The 24,356-nt window shown below is 35.2% G+C and overlaps 1 protein-coding gene and 1 pseudogene across 17 annotated transcripts in view; both read right to left on the bottom strand.

The window, feature by feature from the left end:
• The window catches only part of LOC109492272, a 49,139-nt pseudogene extending 40,420 nt beyond the window's left edge, over positions 1-8,719 (bottom strand).
• Positions 1-24,356, bottom strand: part of DLG2 (discs large MAGUK scaffold protein 2) — a 2,054,427-nt gene that overhangs the window by 1,072,571 nt on the left and 957,500 nt on the right. The window lies entirely within an intron of this gene.

The raw sequence follows: 24,356 nt of genomic DNA, 5'->3' as shown, positions 1-24,356 counted from the left end.
AAATAAGTAAACATTAAAAAATTTAAAAAAAAACCTAAAACTTGCTATCAACTTTAATATACATAGATATATTTACTGATATATGTAAGCCTCATGGTAACCGTAAGCAAAAGCCTATAGTAGGTACACAGAAGATAATGAGAATGGAATCTAAACACAACATGAAAGAAGGGTATCAAACCACAAAGATAAAGAGAAAGAGAAGATGTTTTATGCAAATATAAACCAAAAGAAAGCAGGGGTAGCTATACTTGTATCAGACAAAATCAACTTTAAAACAAAGCCTGTGACAAAATACAAAGATAAGCGTTATGTAATGGTAAAATTATCAATCCAGCAAGAATATATAATTTATGTATTTATGTACTGAAAGTAAGAGCATCTAAATATATAAATCAAATATAACAGACCTAAAGGGAGACATCAAAAGCAAAACAATAATGATAGAGGGATTTAATATCCTACTTGTACTGATATGTTATCCAAACAGAAAATCAATGAGGCAATATCAGCCTTAAATGACACATTAGACCAAATGAACCTAAGTAGATATATATAGAACATTCCATCCAATACAACAGAATACACATTCTTCTCAGGTACGCATGGAACATTTTCCAACAGATCATATGTTAGGCCATAAAACAAGACTCAATAAAGTTGAGAAGACTCAAATAATATCAAAAATCTTTTCAGACCACCTGGTATGAAATCACAAAAACAAAACTGAAAAAGCACAAATATGTGCAGATTAAATAACATGCTACTAAATAACCAATGGACTAATGAAGAAATCAAGGCAAAAATTAAAAATACCTGGAGACAAACGAAAATGAAAATAGAATATATCAAAATCTATGAGATGCAGCAGAGGCAGTTCTAAGAAGGAAGTTCAGAGTGAGGCAAGGCCTATCTCAAGAAACAAGAGCTATCTCACATAAACAGTCTAACTTCATACCTAAAGAAACTAGAAAAAGAACAAAGCCCCAAGTTACTAGAAGGAAGGAAATAATAAAAACAAAACAAAAATAAATAAAATAGAGACTAAAAAGATAATAGAAGAGATCAATGAAACTAAGAGCTGGTTCTTTGAAAAGATAAACAAAATTGACAAATTTTAGCTAGACTCTCAAGAAAAAGGAGCAAGCCTCAAATTTAAAAAAATCAGCAATGAAAGCATTGAAATTACAAATTGTAACAAAGAAATACAAAGGATCATAAAAGACTACTATAAATAATTACATGCCAACAACTTAGAAAACCTAGAGGAAATAGATAAATTTCTAGGAACATACAGTCCTCTAAAAGTTACTCATGAAGAAATAAAAAATCTGAAAAGACCAATTATCGGCAAGGAAATTGAATTAATAATCAAAAACATCACAGCAAACAAAAGTCCAGGACCAGACAGCTTCACTGGCAAATTATAACAAACATTCAAAGATATAGTACTTATACTTCTCACATTCTTCCAAAAATTGAAGAGGAGGGATTGCTTCTGAACTTATTTTATAAGGCCAGCATTACCTTGATACCAAAACCAGACAAGAACATAACAAAAAAGAAAACAACAGCCCTATATCCTTGATGAACATAGATGAAAGAATCTTCAACAAAATATATAGACTATATTAACAGAGTATAAAAATCATATGATCATCTCAACAGATGCAGAAAAAACATTTGACAAAATCCAGCATCCATTTATGGTAAGAACTCTCCCACAAATTGGGTATAGAGGGAATGTACCTCAACATAAAAAAGACCATATATTACAAGCCCAAAGCCCACAGCTAACATCATATTCAACAGTGAAAAGCTGAAAGCATTTCCTTTATGACCAGGAACAAGACAAGGATGTCCCTCTTACCAGTTTAATTCAACATAATTTTGGAAGTTCTATCCCAAAGCAATTAGGCAAGTAAAAGAAAAATAAGCATCAAAATTGGAAGGAAAAAGTTAAACGGTCTCTATTTGCAGACAACATGATTTTATATACAAAAACCCTAAGGACTTTACCAAAAACATGCTAGAACTAAGAAATGAATCAGGAAAGCTGCAGAAAACAAAATCAATATCAAAGAATCTATTGTATTTTTATACACTAACAACAAACTATCAGAAAGAGAAATTGGAAAACAATTACATTTACAATTGCATCTAAAAGAATACCAAGAAATAAATTTAACCCAGGGTTGCATATCTGCAACAGTATCAGTACACTGAAAACTACAAGAAATTGAAGACACAAATAAATGGAAAGATATTCCATGCTCATGGATTGAAATAATGTTGTTAAAATTTCCATATTATGTAGAGCAATCTATAGATTCAATGGAATCTCTGTCAAAACTTCAATGACATTTTTTACAGAAATACAACAAATAAGCCAAACGTTTGTGTGTCACCACAAAAGACCCTGTATAGCCAAAGCAAATTTGAGAATGAAGAACAAAGCCCTGATTTTAAACTATATTAAAAAGCAAACATAAACAAAACAATATAGTATTGGCATAAAAACAGACACACAACTAATGGAACAGAATGGAGATCCTAGAAATAAACCCTGTATATATGCTCAATTAATTTACAAAAAAAAAAAAAAAAAGCAAGAACATACAGTGAGGAAAGAGTACTCTGCTAAATAATGTTGGGAAAACTGAACAACCACATGCAAAAGAATAAAAGTGGACTACTATCTTACTCCATACACAAAAATTAACTCAAAGTGGGTTAAAGATGTGAATATAAGATAAGAAACCACACAAGTGGAAAGAGAAGACAAGGTAGCATACCCCTTGTCATTGTGCTGGGAGATATATTTGTGCATCTGAATCCAAAGGCAATGCCAGCAAAAGCAAAAATATACAAATGGGAATACATAAAACCAAAAAGCTTCTGAAGAGCAAAGGAAACCATTAACAAGATAAAAAGGCAACCTCCTGAACATGAGAAGATATTTGCAAATTATATATCTGACAGAGAGTTATATCCAAAATATATAAATAATGTATACAAGTGAATACAAAAAACAAACAAAAAACACAATTAAAAAATGGGCAAGGATCTGAATAGACCTTTTTTCCAAAGAAGACATTCAAATGGCCAACAGGTACATAAAAAGACACTCCACATCACTAATCATCAGGGAAATACAAATCAAAACCACAATGAGATATCACCTCCTATCTGTGAGAGTGGTTATTACAAAAACATAAGAAACAACAAGAGTTGATGAGGATACGGAGAATAGGAAACTTTCGTGCGATCTTTGTTAGGAATGTAAATTGGGGCAACTGCTATGGAGAGCAGTAAGGAGGCTCCTCAAAAAATGAAAAATGGAGCTACTTACTACATAATCCACCAAACTCCAACTCTGGATATGTGTCCAGAGAAAATGAAAACACCCATTTGAATAGATATATGTGCCCCTATGTTTACTGCAGCATGATTCACAATAGCAAAGATATGGAAGCAACAAGAATGTCAACTGATAGATGAAGAAGATTTTATATATATATATATATATATATATATATATATATATATATATATATATACCTAACATGTGTGTGTATATATATATATATATATATATATATATATATAAATATTTTTTATCTGTATGTGTGTGTGTGTATACACACATACATACATATGATATAACCTAGAGAAAATTTTTAAAAATCTTAACATTTGGGACACCATGGATGGCATTATGCTAAGTTAAATAAGTTAGAGAAAGACAAATGTCAAATGATTTCACTTATATGTGAAATCTAAAAAACAAAACAAGCAAAACACAACAAAACAGAACACACAAATGCAGAGAACAGACTGGTAGTTGCCGGAGGGGAGGGGAGTTATGGGGCGAAAGAAATGGAAGAAGAGGGTCAAGAAGTACAAGCTTCCAATCATAAACAAAATAAGTCATGGGGATTTAATATATAGAATGATAACTATAGGGAGTAATATTGTATTTCAATAGTATATAATTTTATGTGAAAACAAGGGGAAACCAGATTTATTGTGGTGATTATTTATTGTGGTATACAAACACAGAATCATTGTGTTATATATCTGAAACTATGTTATATATCAATTATACCTCAAAAAATTTAGTCAAATTTTAGTCAAATATTTAGACTAAATATTGGATATTATTTACTAATCATTGTTAATTTTGCTTAGGTTAATAGTTTTATTTTGATTATATTAAAATAATACTTATCTTTTAGAAAAACATGCTGAACTATTTATAGGTAAAATTATATGATTTAACTTATCCTATTAAACAGATATTCAAACAAGTGAAAAGGAGTAGACAGATGAAACAAAAATGTGAAAATGAGGATTGATTATTCTCTCTACTTCTGTTTTTAATTTTTTTAATGTTTATTTATTTTAGAGAGAGACAGCACGAGCAGGGGAGGGGCAGAGAGGGAGGGAGACACAGAATCTCAAGCAGGCTCCAGGCTCTGAGCTGTCAGCACAGAGCCCAACATGGGGCTCAAACTCACAAATCGTGAGATCATGACCTCAGCTGAAGTCAGACATTTAAACGACTGAGCCACCCAGGCGTCCACTTCTACTTCTGAATATGTTTGAAATTTTCCATAATTAATGTTTTTTAAGGGGCGCCTGGGTGGCTCAGTCAGTTAACCATCAGACTTTGGCTCAGGTAATGATCTCACAGTCCATAAGCTCCAGCCCTGCAGCGGGCTCTGTGCTGACAGCTCGGAACCTGCATCCCGGTTCGGATTCTGTGTCTCCCTCTCTCTGCCCCTCCCCCCTACCTCTCTCTCTCTCTCTCTCTCTCTCTCTCTCTCTCTCTCTCTCTCTCAAAAGTAAATGAACACTAAAAATAATTTTTAAATGTTTTTTAAGAACACTTTTTCACTGGTTATACAGAGATATGTTTGACTCTCATATTCAAAAGGCAGAGAAAATCTTTGGCTATAAATATGAAGACTCTATAATTTCAAAAAGCTGAAAAATTCAAACACAAGTTGGTACCTGGAGCACAACAGTAGTCCCAGAAAAATTTAGGAAATAAAAACAAAAACCATGTGTGATTTTGGAGACTTGTTCTTGATGGAATGTCAGTAATGGTGTGTACAGGTCCTTCTGAGAGATGAAAATCATGGTGATATAGAGTTGCTGATATCTGAATTTGTCAGATAATTTAAAAAAAACTCTTCGTAAAGGATGCATTTTATATTTTTATGCAATTTATTTTGATTTTTAACGTTATTTCAGTCATGGTCAAAGTTACAAAAACACCTATCAAAAATAACAAAATTCTTGAGAAGGCAAGAGGGGCTGGTACCCCAAACACAAATGTATAGGACCATGAAAAGAGTAGATAAACTTCTTTCAATGTAATAGAAGGGAAGCAGAAATCAGGCAAAGAATGAAGAGAATTGGTGTGGTTTGTGGGAGAAGATGAGGGATTCAAAAAAGATGAGGGATTTCCTTAATGAAATATGGGGCAAAGACTTTGGCTAAGAGTGAAGAAAGTTATCATAGTAATGGATGATGGAATCTAAGAAAGACAAGAAAAGCAAATTTAAGAATGTATCAATGGATAGTTAGAAAGTGATGGAATTCCAAGGATTGGAAGTTTTTGTGCAATCAATGAATTGTGGCAATAGGGGTATTAGATTAAACAAGCTAGAAAGATAGAATGTGATGGTGTAAGAGTTATATGCTTGAAATCAGTGTTTCAGAACAGATGGCAATTGTTCATGATGACAAACACAAGTGTTATCATAGAAGTGGGTGGCTCATCAGTCATTGAAGAAAAGGTCACTTAAGATATAGAGGTCAAGAAACTGAGGGTCTATAATACTAAATAGTTTATCCATGTGGACATTGAAATCACCAAGACTGGTAAAGTAGGAAGGTAGACTGACAAGAAATCAAAAATTCAAGAAAAAACATATGTGGAGTTGAGGTAAGTGTATGAGTGACCCGAGGAATTTTGAAGATTTTATCACATTACTGGACAACAAACTCCAAGAAGTGAATGAATTATACTCCTGTCAAATTATTTGAACTTCTGCTTTTGGAAGTACAATGGAACGATGTGAGAAACACATCTGGGGAGAGATAAATTAGTGTTTTCCAAACTTATAGGTGACAAATAATTAGTTGGCCATAAAGTTAACTTAGAAGATCACGACTAGCCTTTTGATAAATTATGAATCTATAATAAGCTAGAATATATAGAGGTGCTCAAATAAATGTTGGACCACAATTTGCAAAGATATATGGGAGGGAAGTGACAAAGATTCACTTACTTCTAGAGCTAGAACGCATCTGTATAAAAATAATAAGAGACAAAAAGACATTTTAAAGCTGTGTGTGTGTGTGTGTGTGTATTTGTGTGTGTGTGTGTGTGTGTGTGTGTGTGTGTGTGTGTGTGTATGGTAATAGTTACGTTGTCGGGATTCCATTAATATTAAATGAATGTGAATCCCGAAAACGTAACTATTACCGTGTGTTTCCACAAATAATGAAACTGAAGCTTAGAACATTTTTTGATGATGTACAGTATTGCAGGGGGACTGGCTGAGCTAGGGTATCGGACTGGCTGGCCAATGGTATCTGATTTCAGAGGATATGCTTTGCAGTGGGCCACACTATGCCAGAGAGATCATCCCATCCAAACTGTCATGTGCTTAGCAGTACCAAAGGACTAAGTCTTTTGCTCAAAAACAACCACTGGGGGGGGGGGGCGCCTAGGTGGCTCGGTCAGTTAAGCCTTGGACTTCTGCTTGGGTCTTGATCTTGCAGCTAGTGGGTTCAAGCCCTGGGTTGGGCTCTGTACTGACAGCTCAGAGCCTGGAGCCTGCTTCGGATTTTGTGTCTCCCTCTCTCTCTGCCCCTCTCCCACTCGCACTCTGTCTCTCTCTCTCTCTCTCTCAAAAATAAACATTAAAAATATTTTTAAAAAAAGGGAACAAAAACAACCACTAGTACTTGTAGGAACCAGATATTACAGGTTCCCTAACTGGAAATTCAGTGCTCCTCTATTTCTTCAAATTATAAATTTAAAATCATTTTGTTTCTATTCTATGCTTGTAAATAAATTTCTGAATAATTCAGTATACATGTAACCTTGCTCCAGACAAGTCAGAGAAAATAGAGATGGAAGGGAACTTTATGGGAGAATAAGTCTGAAGGCAGAAAATGATCCAATAAGGAACTAGTACCTAACTTACTAGTTTTCTAAGTTTTATTCTTGTTTAGATAAAAAGTATTTTAGCATCCACTACTCTTGCTTTCACATTAGAATCACTTGGGGAACATTAAAAAAAAATCCTAATGTCCAAGCTACAATTCAATCAGATTCTCTGGGGATGGAGCCCAGAAATCAGTATTTCTAAATCCCCCAAGGTGGTACCATTTTGCAACCAAGTTTGAGACACTGACTGGTGTTTTGGTAGTTATTTAATCCCATTCAACCTCATTTCCACTTTATCTGATCTCATTCATCACTAAACTCTGAGAACTTTTCAAGGTACAAGGTCTAACCAAAACATTAGTGTGTGTAAGGAATTCTACCTGTTATACCCATATTTCCATTATTTTTATTTAGTTTTAATAATCTTATAGGTCAGAGCTGAGAACACTCATTGAACCATCTTTTACTAGGGTGTATAAAAACTCTCTTGCAAATCTGAAGGAACCAGCCGAATGAAGTCTCATTCAGCACTGCCATGAGGATAAAGATCCTCTTTTGGAAACCACTGCAAGGCAGTGGACCATCGTCAAACCACATGCTGCTATTGCTCTTACTGTCCTCTTTAGTTCTGACTCTTGGGGAAGCCTGGAAATGGGAGACATATGTAAAATATAGACAAGATCCCATGGGTAATATGTGTATGTGGAGTGATTGGGGCCCTTATACTAATCATGGGATGAGGGGACTTTACCAGAGGAAATTGAAAGGGGGTTTTCAATCACCTTGTATTGGGTTCATTTATAATCAGAAATATTATTCTGTAAGTCATCTTACTAGTACTAGGTATACTGCTTGGAAAGTTCCTTGGAAATTAGTCAAAGATATGTTTGGATGTTGCCCCTGACAATGTATTGTGTTCTAAGTTTATGACTAATCCTAAAGGTTGCCATTGTGAAGTGTACAATGGATTAGAAGACAACCTGTACCCTAATGTGTATAAATAAATTGTAAAACTCTGACTGCGTCAATATGAACACAACAACATTGTAAAGCTTCTTAGAAAAGTTATCATGACCCTGAGAACCTGGTGAACCTTACACGAGAATTGTAATAAGATAAATGACCCTGTTTGTGACATTGTTAAAGATTTCTTTTCATTGTATCTACCTTATGTAAATTGAGGAAATAACCTTTGCGGAACTTTCTGTGAACTTTGTACCTTCTCCTTTCCCTGCTAATAATCATGTTGTATAATCATGTGAGACTATATATGTCGGTGCACACATGCCTGTCTATGCCTATCATGTAGAATTAGTTATCCCCCACCTGTTAAGACTCCGGTCCCCAAGTGATAAATAACTCCTTCGCTACCTGCAATAAAGGCTGATGTGCAGAAACTGAAGTGTGACTTCCTTCGCCGACGTCCACCCATCCCAACAGGACCCTGACTGCTGGAGCAGGTCTCCGGCACAAATCAGTCCCCACAAATAGTGTTCTCTCTTCTACTTCTGCTTCCATGTTGTAGAACATGGTTCACCTCAGTTGAATCAGCATTCTCTGGCCATATTTGGCCATTCTCTTCTTTTTTGCTATTGTGTTTTCTGTCTGTGCAGACTGAGCAGGGAGTGCCCATTTGGGTAGATCAATCTGGGTCTCACTCTCTCCCTTCTAGATACTCTATATCTGAATTTGAGTGGCATATTCAGGCATCTTGGTTTAATAAGGGAAAAGAGCAGGATATCTACCTTACACCTTCAGTCTGTGCCAAAATCGTTTCTCCGTTTTTACCAGGGCTGTACAGGTGAAAATGTTCTGAAGAATTAGTCTTCAGTTATGAAGTGGAACTCTGAGACCAGTTTAGCTTCTCTGCCTTATGTATAGATTGTTTAATCAGAAACTTAATGAGAAGGGGATGAGGTTCAGGGTAGTCATAGGGCATTTCTGGGTTCCTGGCTATCATACCAATGTTAGGAAAAGAAACTTCAACCTAAACCCTTAGTATGTATTATTAATTTGAACTTATGTATATATTTGTTTTAACATTTGCTTGCTAGATTTTTTTTTCTTTCAATTCTTTTAACAACCATGTGGGGTCAGCAGAATTACTATTTTCTACAGATTAGTAAATTCAGAACTATTGAGGTTAAATAACTAGTTTTAGGGGCAGCTGGGTGGCTCAGTCAGTTAATTTCAGCTCAGGTTATAACCTCACAGTTCACAAGTTTAAGCCCTGCATTGGGCTCTGTGCTAATAGCTCAGGACCTGGAGCCTGCTTCGGATTCTGTGTCTACATCTCTCTCTCTGCCCCTCCCCTGCTCATGCTCTCTCTCTCTCTCTCTCACAAAAATAAACAAACAAACATTCAAAAAGAAAATAACTAGTTCTATAATACAAGCTGGTGATGAGGCCACAACTAGAAGAAACGCCTTGTTTATTATTTTGTGAAATCCATTCATCATGAATAAGGGAATTTATCATGTATAAATGTAATAGTGAGTGTTTAGTGTCATAGTTGATAAAAGTAAATCAGAACTTTTAAGTATTTTTATTTTCATCCTAGTCTAGAATTCTTGGGTATTTCTTAAATAACAAGAAACTCTTAATACACCATAGAAATCTGTAAAATAAAATCAAGGCTTACAATAATTAATTAAAGGATGAGATGAAATAAAAAAGAAAGAAAAGCATTGTCCTTTATCATTTATCACAAAAAAAATTGGTACATAGTAGGTGTTCAAGAAAGGCTCAGATGATTGCTATGAAAGCTCAAATAGTACTAACTTAACAAAAGGTAAGAATTCTTACCTTAGAGAATCTTTGTATTTGACTATTTAAAATATGACCTTTGCTCCCTTCATTATGCCTGGATTGTGTGTATGAAGTTAATAGGTGAGCTATGCTGAAGCTGTCTCTGCTCTGTTATTTTTATGGAGATTGAACACAGGTAATTAGCATGTATTATCAAGCAAAGATAATGAGGAATGATGTTTGGCATTGATGTTATTCTAGAAGCTGGGGTGATGTGCCTCTGAAAGAATTTTGTTAAAAAGAAAAAAGAAGAGGAAATCGTCCTTCAATATTGATACATTTTTTTTCTGGTAACAAAGGCATCATGAAAAATACCAGAGACATTGCTTTTGGGAAAGAAATGAGTAAAAGTCTCTGGAAAAAAATATAGTGTTACTATTTATGATTTGAGAGCTTTAAAAATGGACCTAACCTTTGCTCCAGCTATTATTTCACATTTAATCATTTATTCTAGGTAAATAATCAGAAGACAAGACAATTTTGTATATGAGAGTATTATTTATGACCGTGAAAATCTGGAAATTAAATATCCAACAATAAGAAATGGCAAGATCTTGTATCCGTAGAATTGAACCCTAACCAACCACTAAAATGTTTTTGAAGAATATTTAATCACAAAATAATTACTCATAGTGATGTTAAATGAAAGATCCAAGAGAGAATGCCTAAATTTTCAGTGTGCATATAAGATACATACATGTATAATATTATACTACATATACTGTCTTTTACTCAAATGTATTTTCCAAATTATCTGGAATGTGTATATTTGGCCAGAGTTAGAATGCCAGAAAAACCTGTTATGTATTAATAATTGTAAAAATCCGTTCTAGAATATAGACTGGAGTATTAGTTAGAAATCTTGAATCCCAAATGGATCTGTCACTCTACTATGTTCATCTTTGTGACCATATGCCAGTTCTCTAATACTCAGGGTCTCAGTTTACCTTTTTGTTAAAAGAATAGCTTTTATTTAAGCTTTTTTTTTCTAGTAGAGTTGACACACAATATTATTTTCAAGTGTACAACATAGTGATTCAACCTAGGAAGAGCAGCTTAGATTTAAAAGGTCTAGAATTTAATATCTTCAGGGGTCCATCAGTTAATATAAAGCATCAAGAAAGTCAAAAAGAAAGAATTACTGAGTGCCTACTAGATGTCAGGCACTACACAGGGCACTAGAAATACAGTGGTGGGACAATACAGGTGACAAAAGTTGCTTACAGTGCAACCAATCCAACTTTAATACATTCTTGGAGGTGGGGGAGTAGGGTTGGCCACTATAACATGGCCACCAGTCTTTTACGTGCATTATCTCATTTTATTCTCTTAGGAACTCTAGGAGATACCTGTTATTTTCTCCATTTTCTGATTTTATTGGTAAAAAAAATTAGACTTATGATATCAAATGACTTGCCCAATTGCATAAAGGTATTAAGTAATGGAAAGATATCAAATTATGGAAAACTAAGCAACTCAATTCAATTCAATCTCTGTACCAGTTTCAAAATAAGAAAGAGGCCTTACTAGACTCCCATTAAAGTTTCTTTTTAATTTATAAATGTTATGATTCTATTCTCAACCTAAATTTAGTTTCTTCAACCATTCCAGTGATTCCTTCTTCATATAATAAAATAATCTACTTTCCAGGGTGCCTGGGTGGCTCAGTCCGTTAAGCATCTGACTCTTGATTTTGGTCAGGTCATGATCTCATGGTTTGTAAGACTGAACCCCGTGTTGGGCTCTGTACTGACAGCAAGGAGCCTGCATGAGATTCTCTCTCTCCTTCTCTCTCTCCCCATCCCTCACTCATGGTCTGTATCTCAAAATAAATAAACATAAAGTATCATTTAAAAAATAATCTAGTCTCCTATTATCACCAAGATTCAGGTATAATTTGATTTCTTCTCATGTCCCTTTAAGGATGCACTGGGGAAATAGAGTGATTGCCTTGGGACTCTAGAATATTCTCATTTGTATTCTACCTTTTATTTTGCCTCAACATGTTATCAGCTCTGCAGATGATTTTAAAGTATGCTGACAAGTGTCACCTCAAACATTAATTCATTCAGTGTTTCTTCACAACTGTGAACCACTGTTGCTGAGCTAAATTAAAAGAAGAAAAGAAAAGTGAAAAACAATTTACAGAACACTAAAGCCCAAAGCTTAATGACAGACATGCATTTGATAATGCTATTTTACGAGCACATTGGTGAAATTAGCAAATTCTAATTTAGTATCAAAGTTTGGCCTATCTTTGAAAGAAATGTATTGTTTAAAATACTGAAAAAAGACTAACATAGGTCAAATGTAAACTCATCCAAGAGACTTTTTAAGTCATTCTGAGAACTAATTGCTCTGTTCATGGTACTACAGAGGACATTATCTGAATCCTCTAAAAGATCTACCAGCCTGCCTTGAATGTGTTTATGTAACTATCTGTAGCGATACATATGAAGCTGTTAAGAGCCATGGCCACATCATTTACATCTTAATATGCCTAGACCATAATGCTCCGTACATAGCAGACCTTCTGTATATGACTCTAAATGAATAATTTTAATAAAACGGCATGTTTTCCTACTTGGAATATGACTCTCCTATTCAAACATGACGTATACCAAGCCACTTGTATCTGAACTTCAGTTTGCTTATCTGTAGAAGGGCATACACATCTGTATTGCCTACAACATACAGTTGTGAATATCAAAGGATGCAATAAATCTAAGGCCCATTTAGTATAGCTATGAAAGCATAAATAAAGACAAAAGGTCACTCTTAGGGGTCAACTGGAAGGACCAACATGAGCCACTCATCTTAAACCTCTCTGTTAATGGCTTCATCATTTTCTTATTCTCCAATCCCTAAACCTGAGTCATCCTTGACTCTTTTTCACTTTTCTCCAGTGCCAAGATGTGTCTTCTCAGTTCTTAAAATACTTCTTAGTTCAATGTTATTGCTTTATGCCAGATTCAAATGCAGTCATTTTACAAACATTTATTAAGCACCTACTATCTGCCAGACACTGTGCTATGTATTGTGGGTACTCTGGTGAACTCAATGGCCTCAGCCTCTGATCCTATGGAATATATGTAAGATGCAAAAACAAACAAATGGGCAATAATATACAATAACTATTTTTGGGGCAAAGAAAAACGGAACCTAGCTCATACTGAGATAGAAAGGTTTTCCAAAAAAGTGGTATCATTATCACCACAACTACCACATCACAGGTCATCACTGTCATTGTCATCATTGTCTTAACATGCAATAAATTGCAGGTATGCATCAGGAACTTTTCTTAGTGCTTTTCAGGTATTAACTCATTTATACTCAAAAATGAGAGAGGTACTATTATTCCTACTTTACAGATAAGTATCTTTAAGCAAATAAAACTTAATACATAACTAATTTGATATTTAACTCCAGATCCTGTGATCTTAAGAAGTAATTCTGCTTAAACTATTCTGATACCAGAGGGATAAACAGGGGAAAGAAGAGTTTGGTTAATTTTCTGAGAAGCAAGAATAACATGTACAAAGGTCTAGAGATTAAAAAGAAGGGTATATTAAGATAATTGAAAAAAAAAGTTCACTATGTACAGACCCTGGAGGGGATGAAAGTAGAGATGATAAGAAAATGAAGCTAGAGAGGTTGGCAGGAACTAAATTATGTAGAGCTTTATAAGCCATTAAGGTGTTGCAATTTTATTTTATAAAAGCAACTATTGCATGCTGTCCAAATGGCATTCAACTCATTTATGTGAGGCTATCATTCAGGCAATGTTTTAAGTTCTGAAGACACAGTATGGAACGAGATAAGCAAAGTCTTTAAACTCAGCAAGATAATTTAAAAAAAATAAACCAGAAGGTTAGATGTTATAATGGACTAAATGTTATAATGGACTAAAAATAGGATGTTGTGATGAGAAATGAAGGGTTAAACACCGGATTGTATGGAAAGCTGTTTCAGAGGACAATGACTTGCATCTTTGCTTTTACATTTGTTTTGGTTTAAACTAAAACCTGCGGGGCAACTGGGTGGCTCAGTTGGTTAAGCATTTCCACTTCAACTCAGGTCACAATCTCATAGTTCATGAGTTTGAGCCCTGCCTTGGGCTTTGTGCTGACAGCTTAGTCTGGAGCCTGCTTTGGAATCTGTGTCTCCCACTCTCTCTGCCCCTCCCCCACTCATACCCTGTCTCCTTCTCTCCCAAAAATAAACAAATATTTAAAAAACTAAAGCCTGTAACCAAAACAATGTTTCTGATAATCTCTTCTTAATAGTTTTTCAAAATACTTCAAAATTTTATTTAGGGTAGCCTAAGTGGCTCAGTCAGTTGAGCATCTGACTTTGGCTCAGGTCATGATCCCACAGTCTGTGAGTTTGAGCCCCCCTGCCCTGTTGGGCTCTGGGTTGACAGCTCAGAGCCTAGAGTCTGCTTGGGATTCTGTGTCTCCCTCTCTCTCTGCCCCACCCCGACTCACATTCTGTCTCTCTCTCTCAAAAATAAACATTAAAAAACTATTTTTTAAATAAAAAATTATATTTATAAATTATATTTTCATATAAGACAGGTAAATGAATTTAAAGTAAAAATGAAATTGCTTTTTATTTCTACCCTCAAGTGATATTACTGTTAACTATTTGGTATATGTCATTTTTTATTATTTTTTTCTCTTTTGTTTTGTTTTTTAACATACAATGAACATCATTTTAGGTTAGTACATAAATATCTAATTCATCTTTTTGGTTTGGAAAACCATAATTATTAGCATTTTGTTCAAGGTTTATGCCAAAATTTATTTACGATACTCCCATTAATAAAAATTTCAGTTGCTATAGCTATCATGTACCACCACTTTTGAGTGTTGCTCACTTGTGACCTAAAATATATTTCTAGAAATGGAATTTCCAAGTATAAGGTAATGAATATTAGTACATTCTGCCACATTGTTTTCCAGAAAGTTAATGCCAATTTATAGTTTCATAATTATGTACAGTTTACATCAGTGATAACATTATTTTTCTGTACACTTGTCAGTACTATTAGCAATCTTTTAATATCATTCTTAATCTTATAGGTAAATATGATCTTGCATTGCTTTAATTTGCATTCCTTTGTTGTTCGTGATATCAGTATTTATATATAAGTACCTTCTTATAACATTCAATCTGTAACATTGCATAACTACCTGTGGGAAAAAAATCCCAGAACTCTTCACTATTAAAAAGGTGTTTGGAAATATTAGTATATTTGTGGCCCTCTGGCAACAATTTATCTTTCTGAACTTCTGGTCTACAATTTCCCTGCATGGCCTTCACGTTCCCTGCAAATAGGTCTGCACAGGAGGTTTAATTCTTTTTTTTTTTTTTCTTTCCAATCTTGGACTTGTGCTCATGTGATAGAATTACCAATCCCATCCTTCAAACCGTAGTTTAAATTTTGCCTTTCTTCATGAGACCTCACTCATCAGTCCAGTCATAAATTCTCTGAATTTCTTCAGTAATTGTTCTATTCTCCTGTTAAATCACTGATCATTTTCTATTTGTCTTAATGTTCCTACTGGATTGTTACCTATCCATAGTCACATTTAGCATGGTATCTGAAAGACACTGGCTGCTCAAATACATTTAAAAGAAATAGTAATATTTTTAAAAAATTTTTTTAACATTTATTTATTATTAAGAGACAGAGAGAGGGGCGCCTGGGTGGCTCAGTCGGTTAAGCGTCGGACTTTGGCTCAAGTCATGATATCACGGTCTGTGAGTTTGAGCCCCGCGTCGGGCTCTGTGCTGACAGCTGAGAGCCTGGAGCCTGCTTCAGATTCTGTGTCTCCCTCTCTCTCTGACCCTCCCCCGTTCATGCTCTATCTCTCTCTGTCTCAAAAATAAATAAACATTAGGGAAGCCTGGGTGGCGCAGTCGGTTAAGCGTCCGACTTCAGCCAGGTCACGATCTCGCGGTCTGGGAGTTCGAGCCCCGCATCAGGCTCTGGGCTGATGGCTCAGAGCCTGGAGCCTGTTTCCGATTCTGTGTCTCCCTCTCTCTCTGCCCCTTCCCGGTTCATGCTCTGTCTCTCTCTGTCCCAAAAATAAACAAACGTTGAAAAAAAAATTTTTTTTAAATAAATAAACATTAAAAAAATTAAAAAAAAAAAAAGAGACAGAGAGAGACAGAGCACGAGTAGGGGAGGGGCAGAGAGAGAGGGAGACACAGAATCTGAAGCAGGCTCCAGGCTCTGAACTGGAACCACAGAGCCCAATGTGGGGCTCGAACTCACAAACTGAGAGATCATGACCCGAGCTGAAGTCAGACACTTAACTGACTGAGCCACCCAGGTGCCCCAGAAATAGTTATCTTTTTTTTGTGGTGTCTTTATCTGGTTTGGGGTCATCAGGGTAATGTTGACATCACGAAATGAGCTTGGAAGAATTGCTTCTTCTTCATTTTTTTTTTTTTGGAATAATTTGAGAAGGACAGGTACTAACTCTTTTTCAAATATTTGGTAGAATTCACTTATGAAGGCATCTGGTCCTAGATATTTATTTTTTGGGAGTATTTAATTATTGATTCAATTTAATTGTAATTGGTCTATTCAGATTTTCTATTTCTTCATGATTCAGTGTCAGAAGGTTGTGTGTTTCTAGGAATTTATCTATTTTTCTAGGTTTTCCAATTTGTTGGCATCTAATTGTTCCTAGTAATTTCCTATGATCCTCTGTATTTCTATGTTGTCAGTTACAACTTCTCTTTCATTTCTGATGTCATTTATTTGGGCCCTTATCTTTTTTTTCCTTGTTGAGTCTGGTTAAAGGTTTTATCCATTTTATGTTTTCAAAGAACTAGCTCTTAGTTTCATCGATCTTTTCTATCGTTCATTTAGTCTCTATTTCATTTTTTTTAATTTTTTGAGACAGAGAGCAAGAAGGGGAGGGGGCAGAGAGAGAGGGAGAGAGAGAATATCAACCAGGCTCCATGCTGTCAATGCAGAGCCCAACCAAGGGCTCGATTCCATGAATTGTGAGATCATGACCTAAGCTGATCCAACCTACTGAGCCACCCAGGCACCTAAGTCTCTATTTCATTTATTTTCACTATAATTTTTATTATTTCCTTCCTTCTTTACCACTTGGGCTTTGTTCTTCTCTTCCTAGTTCCTCTAGGTATAAAGTTAGATTGTTTATTCTAGATTTTTCTTATTTCCTGAAGTAGGCCTATATAGCTATGAAATTCCATCTTAGAATTGCTTTCACTGTGTCCCAAAGATTTTGAAAAATACATTTCCATTTTCATTTATCTCAAGATATTTTCTGATTTACTTTTCGATTTCTTCATTAATCCATTGATTTTTAGTAGCATGCTATTTAGTCTCCATATGTTTCTGTCTTTTCTAGTTTTATTCTTGTAATTGATTTCTAGTTTCATGTAATTGAGGTCAGAAAAGATGCTTGATATGGTCACAATCTTCTCAAACTGAATGATACTTGTTTGGCCTAGTATGGCCTAGTATGTGGCCTAGTATGTGATTTATCCCAGAGAATATTCTATGTGCATTTAAAAGGAAGTTGTATCCTTCAGTTTTTGGATGAAATGTTCTATATGTATCTATTAAGTCCATTTGGTCTAATGTGCTATCTAAGGTCAGTATATCCTTGTTCATTTCCTATTTGTATGATCTATCTATTGATGTAAGTGGGATATTAAAGTCCTCATTAAAATAAGTATTATTGTATTACTGTCAATTTCTTCTTTTAGGTCTGCTAATATGTGTTTTATATATTTAGATGCTGCTATGTTGGGTGCATAAGTATTTACAAATGTTATATTTTCTTCCTGGATTGGCCACTTTATCATTACATAATGCCTTCCTCTGTCTTTTGTTAGAGTCTTTGTGTTACTCTATTTTGTCAGATATAATTATTGCTATTCTAGCACTCTTTTTGTTTTCATTTGCATAGGATATCTTGTTTTATCTCTTTATTTTCAGTATGTGTATGTCCTTACATCTGAGGTTGAGGTGAGTCTCTTGTGGGCAGTATGTAGATGGGTCTTGTAATTTTATCCATTCAGCCCCCCTTTATCTTTTAATTGAAGTATTTAGTTCATTCACATTTAATGTATTATAGATAAGTATATACTTATTGGCATTTTGCTAATTGTTTTCTGTTTTTTTTTTGTAGTTCTTCTCTGTTCTTTTCTTCTTTTCTTGGTCTGTTCCCTTGTGGTTTTCTTTAGTTGTTATGTATGGGTTTCTTTCTCTTTATTTTTTGTGTCTCTTTTCTAGGTTTTTGGTTTGTGGTTATCATAAGCTTTATATATATATATATATATATATATATATATATATATATATATATATGGTATATATATACCACATGTATATACCATATATATATACACACACACACACACATATATATATACACACATCACATGTATATACCGTGTGTGTATATATATAGCTCTATTTTAAGCTGATAGTTCCTTATGTTTGAAAACATAATTTTACTCTACCACCACAATGTTTTGGGTTTTAACATCATATTTTACACGTTTGTGTGTAAACAACTTATTACAGTTATAGCTAATCTTAATATTTTTTTTATTTTAACATTCACACTTTTTTAAGTGGCTTTTTAAGTGGCTGATTCACTGCCTTTGCTATATATTCACCTGTATCAATCAGAGTCTTTCTTTCATATGTTTTCTTATTTCTAGTTATGGTCTTTTCTGCTTAAAGAAGACCCTTTAACAGTTAAGGTTGGGTTAGTGGTGATAAGCTCCTTTATTTTTGTTTCTCTGGCAAACTTTTTCGGCTGATATATCTGATGAATATTCATGCAAAAATCCTCAACAAAATATTAACAAAGAGAATTCTGCAATACATTAGAAGGACTGTATACCACATCAAGTGGGATTTCTTTTAGGGATGCAAGGACAGTTTAACATATTTAAGCCAACCAGTGTTGTACACCACATTAACAAAACAAAAATAAAATAATCTCAATAGATGAAGAAAACCATTTGACAAAGTTCAATATCCATTTATTAAAAAAAAAACTCTCAAAAAAGTGGATATAGAAGGAATGTGCCTCAACATAATAAAGAACCTATATGACAAACCCACAGATAGCATAATAATCAATGTTGAAAAGCTGAAAAATTTTCATCTAAGATCAGGAACAAGACAAGTATGCTCACTCTTGCCAGATTTTTCAACACTGTATTGAAAGACAGCTGAAGCAAATGAGGGGTGGGGGTGGGGAGATAGAAAGAGGAAGGAAGGAAGGAAGGAAGGAAGGAAGGGAGGGAGGGAGGGAGGGAGGGAGGGAGGGAGGGAGGGAGGGAGGAAGGAAGGAAGGAAGGAAGGAAGGAAGGAAGGACACCCAAATTGGAAAGGAACAAGTAAAACTCACCATTTGCAGATGCCATGGTATTATATATAGAAAACCCTAAAGACTCACAAAAAAAAAAAAAAAAAAAAAACTATTTGAACTAATAAATACATTCACTGAAGTCACGGGATACAAAACATACAGAAATCATTTAGCATTAGCTAAATATTAGCATTTCTATATGCTAATAATGAGCTATCAAAAAGAGAAATGAATAAAACAATCCCATTTACAACCGCATCAAAGAAAGAACAAATCTATAGTTACCACCTGTCCTGGTTTTGAACTATGCTATGAAGCTATAGTAATCTAAACAGTATGGTAATAGCAACAAAGACACAGAACAATGGAATAAAATAGAGAGTCTGGAAATAAACTTGCTCACATATGATTGATTAATCTATGACAAAGAAAGCAAGGATATACAATGGGGAAAAGGCAGTTTCCTCAACAAATGGTTTTGGGGAAAATGGACAGCTACGTGCAAAAGAATGAAGCTGAACCATTGTCTTACACCATATACAAAAATAAATCCGAAAAGGAAGGACTTGAATGTGAGAACAAAACTCCTATTAGAAAACACAGGCAATGAGCTCTTTGTCATTAGTCTTAACAATATTTTTGAACCAGTTTTTTTAGGCAAGAAGAACAAAAGCAAAAGTAAACAAATGAGATTATATCAAACAGAAAAGCTTTTGCATGGAGAAGGAAATCATCAACAATTACAGAAAGGCAACCTAGTACATGAGAAAAGATATTTGTAAATCATATATCTGACAATAGATTAATATCCAAAATATATAAAGAACTTACACCACATAATATAAAAAATGATTAAAAGTGGACAAAGGATATGAATAGACACTTTTCCAAGAAGACATATGGATGGACAACAGGTACGTAAAAAGATGCTCAACATCACTAATCATCAATAAAATACAAGTCAAAACCACAATTAGATATCATCTCACACCACTGACGGTGGCTATTATCAAAAAGACAAGGGGCACTGGGTGGCTAAGTTAGTTGAACATCTGACTCTTGATTTCAGCTCCGGTCATGATCCCAGGGTTTTTGGATCGAGCCCTACATCAGGCTCCATGCTGAGTGTGTAGCCTGGTTAAGCTCGCTCTCTCTCTCTCTCTCTCTCTCTCTCTCTCTCCTTCTTCCCCTCTCCCATGGCTCATGCACGCTCTCTCTCTAAAATTAAATTTTAAAAAAAAGACAAAGTAACAACCGCTGGCAAGGATGTAAACATTAGGGAAAGCTCATGCACTTTTGGTGAGAATGTAAATTGGTGTAACCACTATGGAAAGCAGTATGGAGTTTCCTCAAAAAAACTAAAAGAGAACTACCATAAAAACCAGGAATTTGATTTTGGGGTATTTATCTAAAGAAAATAAAAATACCAATTTAAAAAATATATGCATGCCTATGTCTACTACAGCATTATTTACAATAGCCATATAAGGAAGCAAACTGTGTTCATCAAGAGATGGACAGATACCAAAAATGTGACGTGTGTGTGTGTGTATCCATTGTGTATACAGACACAATGGAATATTAGTTCAATAAAAAATTTCAATAAAAAATTAACTCCACCAAAATTTTAATTCTATATATTCCAAATCAGAGAGTATATTTTTTAGAAATAATCCAAAAATGAATACTTGTCTTTTTTTTCTTTCTTTTTTCTTTGGGGGGAGAGAGAGAGAGAGTGAGAGAGTATGTGCAAGTGAGCAGGGTAGGGGAAAAGGGAGAGAGATTATCTTAAACAGGCACCACACCCAGCGCACAGAGCCCAACTTGGGGCTCCATCTCACGACATGAGATCACGGTCTGAGCTGAAATCAAGAGTCAGATGCTTAACTGACTAAGCCACTCATGTATCCCCTGACCATTTTTAACATGATTTTACCAGTGGAAACTATGCACAATATTAGTGTTATGATACTAAGTAGTGGTTAAGTAAACTATGGTTTATCTTCAAATTTTATGCCTATAACAACTTCTAGATGAAGAATACAAAAATGTATGTAATATAATCACCATTATGAGAAATAGAGATAACACATATGAAAATAAAACAAAACTGACAGGAAAGACTCAAAAATGTAAATTACAATATTCTCTGTATGGTGGACCCATGTTAAATATTTTTTATATGTTCTCCTATGTTCTCTATTAACCATGCATTGTTTTAAATAGCTTTACTTCCATATTCCTTTTCAAATAAGAACACTGCATAACTGTAAGAAAATTTTCTTTTTACCTTAACTACTAAGTGAAATAGCAATGTTGAGGAACAAATGAAACTATCTAAACTCTTTTTGGAAGGATGTCAAGAAGATCAATTCTTCTGTCTCTGTAATCAACTAAGGGGGCACCTGGGTGGCTCAGTCGGTTAAGCGTGGGTCTTTGGCTCAGGTCATGATCTCACTGCTTGTAAATTTGAGCCTCATGTCAGGATCTGTGCTGACAGCTCAGAGCCTGGAGCCTACATTGGAGTCTGTGTCCCCCTCTCTCTTTGCCCCTCTCCCACTTGCACTGTGTCTCTCTCTCAAAAAAAAAAAAATTAAAATACAAAAATAAAAGCAGTTGCACTGGTCCTAGAGAAAGGGAGTGGGGAGGAAAAGGAAATGACTTCTATGTTCTTGCTATGGAAACAAGGAAATAAAAAAGTGAGGAGGGAAGTTCTAGGAAAAATTGATGGTTTTAGTTCTTTCTTTTTCCTGTGTAACTTGTTTCCATGACTCCTACCTCTTGCCCCAAGACCTGTTCAATCTCTACTCTCCAGGCCTTCCTTGATCCCTCACCTGTACCAGTCTTTGCTTTCAATGAATTCTGTTTTATTCCCTGAAAAGGTAGTAGTCCAAAGCATTTGTCTTTCAATTATTTCTACTTTTTAACTTTTTCTCCATATCCAGGATCTAAGGACATCAAGGGCAGGACACTTCAGACATTCAATCCTTTAGTATTCTCCAATCATTTAAAACAGTACGATTCTGTTTGTACTTAGTAAATATCTCCAGATAAGCTCTTTTTACCCAGATAGTGAGTCACTAGGATAGCTCATTGTGAAGGGGGAAAGACTATGACGTATTGAGTTACAACTATAATCCAGTCAGTTAAAAATAACTACTCTATATTGTGTGCTAACCCCACAAATAAGGTATTATTCTTTCCATTTGAGAGTCACCAGCTGGTATACTGATAGAACTGGGGTTTATGAGCCTCCAAAGCTCCCATCTTGTATCTACCCAGTCAAGTTGATAGAAACATATAAAACTATGCCTACTGATGCATAACCTTGCTTACGCTGAACTAGAACAGGCCATAATGATGCACTTGTAAGAAAAAGTATGAGTAAGATTATGGTGATGGAAGAAATACCATTTTTTCATGAACATCATACCAGTAGACTTTAAAAATCTCTCACTCTGGGGGCACCTGGGTGGTTCAGCTGGTTAAGTGTCCAACTCCAGATTTTGGCTCAGATCATGATCTCACAGTTTGTAAAATCAAGCCCTGTGTCAGGCTCTGCACTGACAGTGTGGAGCCTGCTTGAGATTCTCTCCTCTGCTTCCCCCCTCTCCTCAAAAATAAATAAACATTTTAAAAATCTCTCACTCTGGCAAGGATTTCTAATATTCTAAATTCAATATACTTTTTTTCTCTAAAATGATTCCTTTAGGAGATAATTTCTACAATGTCGAGTACATGGACTCCAGAACCAGACAGATCTAAGTTCAAATTCTGGACTCTATGCTTTCCTAGCTCTCATCTTAATTAAGTTATTCTTACTGAAAATTATTAGTAAGCATCAGTCCCCACATCTGCTGAAAGAGACAATCACCTCACAGGGTTGACTACAGGCTAAAATATGATCACCAAATCTCTAATATGGTGCCTGGTCTATGGGAAGCCCTCTCAAAGTGTTAGTGGTCTTCGTTTTGTGGTAACCTACACATTCTGTGTCCACTGGGAGAAGAGAAGCTCTTCACTGAAGACCTTTCCCATGACTCTATAAGGCTCTCTTCAGTCAGGAGATACAAGGGGAGGGTCCTATGACTGATAATGATTTATGATTGTGTCAAGACAGGCCTGAGAAAATCAACCTCTGACCCCAAACTGCAGATGTTCCTCAGATGCATTTCTCTAGAGACTAATAATCAACATGAGACTGTGTCATCTTTAAAGGCAGGACCAGAATCAAATTCCTGTCTGTACAAGAGTACCTAGCAGAGAGACTGGCACCAGTCAGTGAGCAACCTTAGGGATGTGGCCCAACTCATTCGAAGTAAAATTCCTTCCTGAAGATTTTACAACAGGAAAGACAAAAATATAAATGCTCATATCTGATCCTCTTTTTTGTTTGTTTGTTTTTTAGTCTTTGTACCAGTCCCAGGAGATACAGAGTTGACCAAGGGCAGAAGCAAGCTGCTCCACATCTGGTAACAGTTCTGAAAAGGCAGTCCTCACACATTTATCTGCCGAAGAGTGACTCATGAAATTCAGAACGTGCTAAGATTTGGTGAGGAACACTTCATATAAAATTAACATAAGCAAAAGGTTACTTGAGGGAACAGTGCACTACTTTTTTAGGTGACCCAGTTTTGGCTAAATTTGGAAAGTTGGCAAGGCTGATTCTTCCCTTTAAAGCAGATCTCACAGAAACATAAGATACTATGAAGCCTTGGGGCCCAAATATTTGCTGGGGCAGCAATAGTGGGCAGGGCATTTGGAAAAGCCAAAAATTGTGGATGTGTCTGGTCACCTCAGGCTGCCATTGAGATCACAGTTTCCTAGAGCGTGGTTTGTGAGAAAGAAATTAGAAGAGAACTCAGAAAGTACAAACTGTTTAACATAAACTCAAATAGTGATAAGTAGATGCCAAGCATTATTTTAAGTACCATACAAATGCTTATTCCCATAATAACCCCATAAGATGCTTACTATTA

This window comes from Felis catus, chromosome D1 (assembly GCF_018350175.1).
Source record: "Felis catus isolate Fca126 chromosome D1, F.catus_Fca126_mat1.0, whole genome shotgun sequence".
In the NCBI taxonomy this organism is placed as follows: Eukaryota; Metazoa; Chordata; class Mammalia; order Carnivora; family Felidae; genus Felis; species Felis catus.
Note: the sequence above shows the minus strand (reverse complement) of the source record. Positions and strands in the feature narration are given on the sequence as shown.